The sequence below is a fragment of the Cebus imitator genome, unplaced genomic scaffold, assembly GCF_001604975.1.
Source record: "Cebus imitator isolate Cc_AM_T3 unplaced genomic scaffold, Cebus_imitator-1.0 Scaffold44, whole genome shotgun sequence".
Taxonomy (NCBI): Eukaryota; Metazoa; Chordata; class Mammalia; order Primates; family Cebidae; genus Cebus; species Cebus imitator.
In genome coordinates, this window is record NW_016107359.1 from 6,621,794 (window position 1) to 6,632,719 (window position 10,926).

Below are 10,926 nucleotides of genomic sequence, written 5' to 3' on the forward strand. Positions count from 1 at the left end.
CCGCCTCGGCCTCCCAAAGTGCTGGGATTACAGGCGTGAGCCACCGCGCCCGGCCTCAATTGCATTTTTAAAAGTTGAATTATAATAAAAATGTGTTTTATATTTACCCACAGATTTACCATCTCCACCGTGCTGAATTCCTCCATATAGTCAAGTCTTCATCTGGTATCATTTTTCTTCTGCCTGAAAGCTTTCTTTAATATTTCTGAAGATATAGTCCTGCTGAAGGTAAGTTCTCTCAGCTTTCATCCATCTGAAACATTCTTCATATCACCTTTGTTTTTGAGGAATATTTTCACTGAATATAGAATTCTAGGTTTATAAGATTCTTTTTGATTGAGGCTTTTAAAAAGATCATTCCTCCATCTTTTTGCTTGCATGATTCCTGACAATAAGTTATTCTCTTTTTTTCTGTGTAATGTGTTTATATTACTAGCAGCTTTAAAGATTTTTGTTTTTACTGGTGGTTTTCAGAAAGTTGATTATATTATGCATTTGTATGGTTTGCTTTGCTTATTGAACTTGGGAATCATTAAGATTAGTATATCTGTGGGTTTATGGTTTTTACCAAAATTGGAAAAATTTTGATCATTATTTCTTCAAACATTTTTTTTCTGATCCCTACTAATATGGTGTGACTGTGTCTGCACTCACATCTCATCTAAAATCATAATCTGCAATCCCCAGTATTATGGATGAACCTGGTGGGAGGTGATTGGATCATGGGAGAGGTTTCCCCTATGCTGTTCCCCTGATAGTGAGTGAATTCTCATGAGATATGATGGTTTCATAATGTAGCATTTCCTCCCTCTTCTTCTCTCTCCCGCTGTCATACAAGACTTGCTTTGATTCCCCTTTGCCTTCCTCCATGATTATAAGTTTCCTCAGACCTCCCCTGCTATACAGAACTGTGAATCAATTAAACCTCTTGCCTTTACGAATTACCCAGTCTCAGGTCATTCTTTATAACAGTGTAAAAATGGACTACGCAACCACCTTCACAATTTGGGATTCAATTTACAAATATGTATGGCACATTACATTTTCTCACAATTATTGAATAATTGAACTGCTGTTCTTTTTCTTTCTTCTCTGTCCTCCATTCAGGATATGTTCTATTGCTATAACTTTAGATTATTTTGTTTTCTTCTGTAATATATAATCTGTTCTTAAAAACATGTCATCAATTTTCATTTTTTTTCTTTCAGAATTCTCTTTGGTTTCTTTTTATATCTTCTTCTTTCCTTATTATGTTAATTTAAATAAATTATTGAGCACATATAGTTATAATTGCTATTTTAATGCCCTTGTCAGTTAACTATTAACTCTGTCATTTTTTTTTTTTGTATTTCCCTTTTTGTCCTCTCAAGAATATTGGTCACACCTTTCTGTTCTATGTATATGTGGTATTTTCTATTGGTTTATTGTGTACTTTACACTGTTAAATGCTGACTTTTGTTGTTTTCTTTTAAAGAGTCTTGGTCTTTACTCTTGCACTCAATTAAGTTTTTGGCAGATGAGTTTGAGCTTTCAACATTTTTAAGAAGCTATTAAAAGGCGATCTATCATCATTTATACAGTTGGGCTAATTTAGTGCCACAACAAAGGCGCCACAACAAAGCCTTCCTGTGTATTCAGCTGCAGTTCTCTTGTATTCAACAAGGTTTCTTCATTCTGGCTAGTGAGAATTTGAACACTTATTGCCCTTTGGTCTGTTCTGCTGATTATTTAGCTTACGGTTTTCCCTATGATTGTTCTTTCCCTGAAGGTTGTTCTTTATCCAATATGGAATTTCACTTTATATGCACAGATTAATAATTAGTGAATCATTTAAGATGCTCTCTATGCATATATGTAAAAGTTTTTCCCTGAGTAGCTCTACCTTTCTAAACTCTGATACTACAAATTTTGTACTTCAAGTATCAAGGTTTTAAGTGACCATTTCGTGTTTTTTATTTCTCTACATATATCCTGTTAATTATGTTCTCTTCGTTACTAGATGATTGGCTTTGTATTCTAGATATCTGAGAAAACTTGAAACAAGAAGAGAACTATCATGAGCTTTTACACACCTATCTACCTACAGACACCTGAGCACATACACTCTGTCTTTCCTACTATTACCTTGGGTGACTGGTTTGTGCTATTCACAGTGATCTGTGCCAACACATGTGAACTGGGACTCACTACTCATCCTTCTCAAGGGCTTGGCTCCATAATTCTTCTACATTTCTCTTTATTCAACAGTTTTAACTCTATACCACTCCCTTTTTCCCCATCACATAATATCCTGAATCCTTAAAACAAACAAAAAAACCAGCCCATTCATGTTTTCATCTGCCCACGATTCCTCCATCCCTGTGTTGGTCCCATTTCCCTTCTCTTCTATGCAGATAAACTCCTGTGAAAAGAAAATAAATATTGGAAATCCAATATCACTAAGCCAAGGGGAAAAGTCAAGCTGGGAACTTTATCAGGAAAACCTGGCTCCCCTTTTATTGCCAAATAAGATAGCTACAAATATTTTTTAATAAAAAAGCTACATACCTCCCTCACAATTTGTCTATAAGGAAATTCCGTGTGGGACTTAAGATCTTTACTCTGAAATCATTCTGTTGAATTTCACCCTGGAAACGTAAATTGATAGCTTATCTTCACAGGTGTCAGGGACAAAGGACACAAGTCTAAGTCATCCCTCTGCTCACCTCAGGGAAATGCATATCTGATTGTTTTTCTGTCCTATTGTTATGTAAAATTACAGATTCACTGAGCCAGTCTAAGGCATTAAGTGACTGCCTCTCTATCCTTCTCTAACATAAAAATTGTGTATTCAGTGGAAGGCTGATCAAAGACACAAAATAATGCAACATTTTGTATCTTATTTACCTGTGATCTGGAAGCCCCTGCTTTGGGTTGCCCTGCCTTTCTAAACCAATGCACCTCTGACACATATTGATTGATGTCTCAGATCTCCCTATAATGCACAAAACCAAACTGTGCCTTGATTTCCTTGGGCACCTGTTGTCAAAACCTCCTGAGGCTATGTCTTGGGCACATCCTTAGCCTGAGCAACATAAACTTTCTAAATTGATTGAGACCTGCCTCAGTTACTTTTGGATTCACACTGCTCAAAGGGTGATTTTTGCTTTTCTTATTTGTGTCCTCTCCTCTCATTTTCATTTGGATTTAGTCCAATCTGACTTTTGTCTATACCATTTCTCCAAATCACCAATAATCTCCAAATTGTCTACTCTAATCCAGTCTAGTTCAATGTAACCCTCACCTCTGTGGTACTCAACCATTGTCAAAATTTGAAGTCATTTACAGGTTTCTTTTTCTTGAAATACTTTCTTCACTTGGTGTCAAATAATTATTCTACAGGCTTTTCCCCACCTCACCGTCTGTTTCACCTAGGTCCCCTTTGTTGATCCTTACTCTTCTTCTCAAGCTTTCACCCTTGAGATGCTCCATAGCTTACTATATGCACTTCTTCCATATCTAGATTTATGTTCTAAATTGTATCATTTTATTTCATATCTGTAAATTTTATCTCCATGTGGATAGCTCCCAAATTTATATTTCAAAAAGCTAGACTGCTCTCTAAATTCTACTCATATATGAAGCTATCTGAAAGATTCATTTGGCTCTATAATAACTGTCTTTTAATCATCATGGTTGAAAACAGTTCTTATTTTGCTTTTATATCTCCTTCTCTTGTCTTCATCATCTTGTAAATGATGATTCAACACTTACAGCTCCTAGACCAAAAGCCTGGGAACTATCCTTGACTCCTCTCTTTTCCATACGATTCAATCCATCAGCAAATTCTGATAGCTGTACCTTCAAAGTATACCCTAAATTTGTCTCCTTTCTGCTGCTTCCTTTGGTACTGCTCTGGACCATGCCACCATAATTTCTCCTGTTCAATTAAAATAGAGCCAAACTTGCTTCCACATTTCTTTTCTTTTCTTCATCTTTCCTTTGCCACTATTTTTCACATTGCAGCCAGAGATGCACCTGAAACGTGGATTTTTCCTTCTGTTATATTAGCCCAATAGCTTTTCTCCTTATTTAGAGTAAAAATCCAATTGTGTATACCTGCTATATCTTATTCTTATCTCCTGTTTGCTTCCCTTTGCTAGATCCTTGATGTTTGTGTAATGTACTCTTTCTTCAAAACACCTGCTGTTTTATCTGCTGGACTTACTAGGCACAGAGTAAATATTGACTCTCTGAAGGAATAAATCAACATAGATGGTTTGTGTAAATTGACTAGCAAAATAAACCAAATTTGGGACAGGAAAAAGGATTAAAACTTAATCTGTTTTTCCACAGCGATATTTCTCTAAATATCTAGAATGTAAAATCTAAACAATGAGTGTATCTTAACGGTAAAAGCATGTTATGTATTCAAGCAGATATGGGGTTTGTTATTTGACTTTCTGAACTAATTCTTCCTTATAACCTGTTACTTCCAAACACCATCTATATTATTTTAGTATTTAAATTATTTATTTATTTATTTTTTTTAAGTAGAGACAGTGTCTCCCTATGTTTCCCATGCTGGTCTCAAGCTCCTGAGATTAAGGAATACTCTTGCCTGAGCTTCCCAAAGAGTTAGGATTACAGGCTTAAGCTGTCATGTCCAGCCTTCATATTTAAAAAAATTACCTTAGTATTTAAGAAATATTATCTTATATGTAATCAAAAATGTTATTGAAGATCTTTCAATATATTTTTCCTGATTGTAAGAAAAGTTTTTAATTAAAACAATCAACTAGTAACAACAAAACCATCACTTTGTCTAACGATTTACTCAGAAAATTTTTTTAAAAAAACAGTATTTTCAAAAGTTGTAGATTATTTACAATTTGGGATTAAAATAAAAGGAAACACATTCAAAATGATTATTATAATGCTGGCACATGAGCTATGAGATGTTTTCTTCTTTAACTTCTATAAAAACTCAACAGTCCATTTGGATGAGCACCACAATTGTTTCCTTGCACAATTCTCCTTAATTCCATATCACCAGCTGAAAAGAAAAATTTGTATTTCAATAAGAAAGAAATGGCTACACTCTTCCTCAATTCTGCCGTAATTCAATTTCCTCTGCTGGCTGCTCCGGTGACTGATGGTAGGCAGCAACATATGGCAGCATTGAGAGAATTTATAAAGAAGTCTGCTAATGGCAGCAAACAAATAAACAATCGGGAAAAGCCAACAGTCAGGAAGAATTAATAAAGCTGGCAAATGCTTGGTTAGTAGAGCTTCTCAAAGTGAACAATGCCAAGAGTCTGCAAATATCTTGGTTGAGTTTTCTCTCAGCAGGCAGAACACATTAATTTTCAGGGATACGCTAAATTTAACATAGTAGCTGCAAATGTAAATACTTATTACTGAAGGCTCCGTATATCTTGTGGTGTGGTGATTTGCCAAAATTGAGCCTTCAATAACCAAATGGGTAAACTGATAATTTTAGCAGAATGCTGAACCTGATTATTTCTGCCTTGCATTTTAAAATGTTTTAAAAAACACCCGAATCTTACAACATGTTTAGAGGAAGAATGGCTAGAATGTACCTTCTGTATCTTATTAACAACAAGGGATTTCAGGTCTCTAAGATGGTTTGCTGTACAGTAAAACTAAATGTATGTTTTAAAAATGAATTTTATTTTACCAAATCAGATGTTAAGTTCCTTTCTCTGTTCATAACTTATAAGCATTCCTTTTACTACTGTTTTCCTTTCTGTTATCACAATACTCAATAGAAAGATCAAAAGTTTTCTAATCAAATAACACAAGAAGACAAAAGAAAATATCAATATTTTAGAAGAATAGTGTTTCCTCCTTTGGTTATGCAGCTTTGATGTTAGCTTTGTCTAATATTCTAAACTTTACATATAGGTTAATAAAACTGCTTATCTCTTTGACCCAAATCAGAATGTCCATATCAAAAGTGACATTTAGATTGATTTCTTCTTTAAAATTGTAATGCTTTTTCTTGTGCGGTTCTTTGCAAGGTAGACTTGTCTGTTCTAGTTTTTGAGGTTTTTAATGTGGTTTTGAGCTATTTAAAATTATCAGAATTTCAGGCTTTATACATCAATTATTATATTCATGCTTTTCTTGGGGCTCTGAAATATCTCATAAACCTTACCTTCCCAATCAGGATGATGGAAAGAATTACGAAATATTCTCCAACATAGCTTTCCAAGCCAATCACTTGCGGGGGTTGGGGGGAATGGGGAGGTGGGTGTGGGGAACAAACAACATTGGAAACCAAAACTCTGAGCCTTTTCTTGACTGTAGACAAATTAAAATTGGAATTTTTGAGACTGAAGCACCAATAACAGTATTTATTCTCCTCAGCTAATTTAAAGATTAAAACACAGCCAGGGTTAAAAACTACTGAATTTGAGGTTATAGCCAGAGTTCTTCTTCCCTTCCTCTATAATTGATGAGGAAACTTCAGAGTTTTGATCTTTTCAAACTTCTCACAGTGCATGTAAGACCCAAAGCTTCCTCATGCCCACAACCCAGTTGAACTTCCTAAGGTTAGTTGGTCCACATTTCCATGCAGCTAGGAAGGAGTATATTGACAAAAACCAAAACAACTCACCAGTATTCACAGGACTTCCTAGAGGACCATCCCAGAGTTTTGGCTTTGGCCGATATGCAGCCTTGGGCTGAGCTATTTGAACCTTGGGAGGTATTTAACATTGCAGGACTTCCATCTCAACCTTCTTTCCTTAAAAATTGCACTTCAACTCTGACATTGACAACATGCCCCTATGTACTTTAAAAAAAAATCACTTGATTTTTTAAGTATAACTAACATACATTTCTTATGAGCTTGTCTTAATATAGTCTTGTGTTTCATTATTAGGATAATCTGTAAGGTCAAGCAAGAGTTTTAAGGTATGAAAGACTTGTTTGTTAATTTTAGGTGTCTTTTTTTAAAATTTGAGATGGAGTCTCACTTTGCCACCCAACTTGGAGTAAAATGGTGGGATCTTGGCTTACTGCAGCTTCCACCTCCTAGGTCCAAGCAGTTCTCCTGCCTCAGCCTCCTGAGTAGCTGAGACTACAGGCACATGCCACCATGCACAGCTAATTTTTATATTTTCAGTAGAGACGAGGTTTCACCATGTTGACCAGGCTGGTCTTGAACTCCTGACCTCAAGTGATCCACCTGCCTCCGCCTCCCAAAGTGTTGGGATTACAGGTGTGAGCCACTGCACCCAGCCTGCAATGTATTTTTTAGCTTTAGGAGAGATATCAATACTTACTTCATGGGCTTGCTTCAATAACCACATAAGTTACTGCATGTGAAGTGTATGATATTTGGTCTGATACCTAAAAATCTGCTTCCGTTTTTAATCTTTATATGTCTTCAGGAATATAGGCTCTTGGTAAACAAAATTATTTCATCATGTTTTTTTTCCTCAATAGCCTCTATTTGTTCCCAGCTGCCAGTAAAACCCAATTCTTTTCCAAGATTGCAGCATCTCTGTGGTCCTCCTAAGTGGAGGATCCACATCCTCTCTCTAATGTTTCTATATTATATTTCCTTGAAGGAATATATAAGCATATTAGAAATGTTATGATTCCAGAGAGCAATGCAGTCAAAATCAGTGAACATGTGTTGACTACATACTCTTTGCCAGGCTTTGTTCTATGCAAAGAGGAGATGTTGCTTGTCGTTACATTTTAATGGCCCTAAGGACAAAAGTGCTGCAAATGCCCAACACTGATGTTGGTGATTACAGTGTTACTGATTGGATTCTGCCTAAAGGTGAATAAGCTTTTATTCTATATGTACATTGGAGTGGATTTCCTAACCAGTCAGAAAAGCCTGTGGTGATGCTATGTACCAACTAGATTTATCTCTAATGTCCGTCTCGCTATAAAAGGGTTCATTCTCTGATCAGTAAAGCTATTTGGGGTTAAAATGGCATGCTCTGCATGATAAAATATTCTACCCAGAAAGGTGAGCCAAAAGGCAGCTGAGAATGCTTCAGGGCAAACTCTCTCTCTCAGGAGGAATTCTGCGATGGATTTGGAAGCCTGTTGTATACTGAATCAGAAAACTTACAGTTTGATTTGGTATTTCCATTACCTGGTTGTGATTACTCAAATCATTTAACCCTGAGGCCCAGATATTTTTTCATCTGTATGTGCCCATGTTACCTGTACTTCATGCCCTAAATTCCACTAGAAGCTAAAATATGTGTAGAAATATAGCTTAAGGGCCTTATACTTTAACTGCAAGGAAAAGATCTTCAGACATGGCAAAAGAATTCAATAAAATAGCATGTTTGCATTCAACTTATTTCATTACAGACTAAGTATTATTTAAACACCACAAAGAGCAGAAAAATCATTGTTACCTGCTGGAGTTGCTGCCTTATCCAACTATTATCACTAAAGGTCCTTGGGAGAATTAAGCTGAATGAAGTGTTACTGGACAGTTTAAAGTGCAGATATTTGAAATGAAGTGTAAGATGGCTGTATAAAGATAGCCATATGATTAAATGCTGTTGGTCTATGAAAACAGAAATTCTCACTGAGATTTTTATGTTATAGCAGAAGTAATTCCTTTTGAGTCGAAAATATGCAGGGGTTAAACTCATCAATGAGCTGGTCTGTCTTTTATTTGATACAATCACCCAGAAAGGAGTGGCATTTATGGGGCTTTATGGCCTTTTCCAGTATTATGTGATATGCTTTCATCATTCACTTCCTGTAACCAACAATTTATCCAGATTCTATTCCCTGGGTATAAAAATTTTTATTGTTTCCATTAAACAGGAAAGGTCACTTGACATCAAAATTTTGGACAATGCTCAAATACCATTCCAGGCAAACTACTGATGTTCTGAAAGAGGCATGGAAGGTCTTTAGCTCCCTCATAAATGGTCAAAGTTAGATCTCTGATGAGATTGATTTGTTTGTATTTACATAGTGTCATTTAAGGTTGTAAATTTATAGACTTTGTAAACATTGCCTGTCATGAATGTGAAGAACAACCTGGAACAGAGCAACTGTTCGCTGGCACATGGGGATTTGATAAAATGAAGTGCCATATTTAATTGGAAATATGAGGAAATGTTAGGTATAGGAGTACAATTAGATGAACTGGAATAGTGCCAGGCCTCTTCCCCTGTCCTGGGGGCATTATGGACTCCGAAGAGGTGACCAGATTGTCGGTGCTAAGACTTGAATGTGAAGGACATCACAGGGGCAAATGATCGCTGGGGATAGTCACACAACCAGAGTGAGGATTTTATTTCTTACAGTGAAATAGCCCTTGTCTAGACGAGAATACATGCCTAGGGTGAAGTGACCTAGAGAAAACTTTCTTACATAGCACATTTTCTATTTCCTTCATTCTTTGTTAAAGATCTCAGAATGGAATATGAAATTTGGCTTAAATTTTACAAAGTGAATTATTGTTCAATAAAGGTAATATTATGCAGAATACAATTCTGAAGAACTAACTCCTTCATGTGAACCACACGTATTTCAAACTAGCTATGTATATTTTAAAGGCTAATTACCAGGTAACTGGATTAAGAAGTTCATTTTATATATTCTACCTGAAGGAAATACATATGAAAGAGTCAAGAAAAAGGGTAAGACCTCAAAGACATGCCTTCATGTAGGCCATGATCCGAAGACAGTTTTCTTGCTATTCGTATTTTCATAGCACTTTTCTATCTTACAATTTATTTTTACTTGTTAATATTTTTTTCAGTACTTTGATATAGCAACTTAACAAAGATTCATATATATTGAGTAAAAAATAATACTGACGCTATTATATAGGTTATTTCCATTCTCTTTTATACAGATGCAACAAAAGAAAGTGGCACTAGTACGTTCAGAATGCTAAGGCTATGAGTGGTGGCTCATACCTGTAACCCCAGCCCTTTGGGAACCAAGGCAGAAAGATCGCTTGAGGTCAGGAGCTTGAGACCAGCCTGGCCTTTAGTAGAGATCTTTTCTCTGCTAAAGAAAAACAACAACAAAAAAACAAGACTTGATGTGGTGGTGCACACTTAGTTCCAGCTGAAGAGAGTCTACGTTCAAAGCTTAGAGTGGGACTTACATAGTCCATCTCCTTGAACTTTGAGGACAAATTCTGAGGCATAATTAACACTTCAAACTTGTGCTTGAGGATTGCATCAAAGTTGGGTCTTTTTCTGCAATCTTGGTCCTGCTTGTCTTGTTCCTTTTCACTGTCCTTAGTTCCCCCATTTCTTTCTCCAGTTTTTCCTGGCTTCCTGATATGGTTTTGCTGTGTTCCCACCCAAATCTCACCTTGAATTTCTATGTGTTGTAGGAGGAACTGGGTGGGAGGGAATTGAATCATGGGGGCCGGTATTTCCCATGCTGTTCTCCTGACAGTGAATAAGTTTCATGAGATCTGACGGTTTTATAAGGGGGAGTTTCCCTGCACGAAGTCTCTGTTTGCTGCCATCCAAGTAAGATGTAACTTGCTCCTACTTGGCTTCCTCCATAATTGGAGGCTACCCCAGCGGGAAACTGTAAGTCCATTAAACCTCTTTCTTTTGTAAATAGCCTAGTATTGGGTATGTTTTTATCAGCAGCATGAAAACAAAACAATACACCTCCTATCCTTAACAAATCATTTGTAAGCACATCCAGTCCTCATGGTTGACTTCCTGTGAAGCACACCCAAGCCATGGGTAGAGTCAAATGTGTTGTCCTTTGAGAAACTGAGTAGTGTCTTGATCCCTGAGGTATTTTAGGAGCCTTGTCCTAAAGAAGGATGAGAGCCTGGCTGGGCTTGGTAGCTCACGCCTGTAATCCCAGCACTTTGGGAGCCCAGGGCAGGTGGATCATGAGGTCAGGAGTTTGCGAGACTAGCCTGGCCAATTTGGTGAAACCCCACCTGCA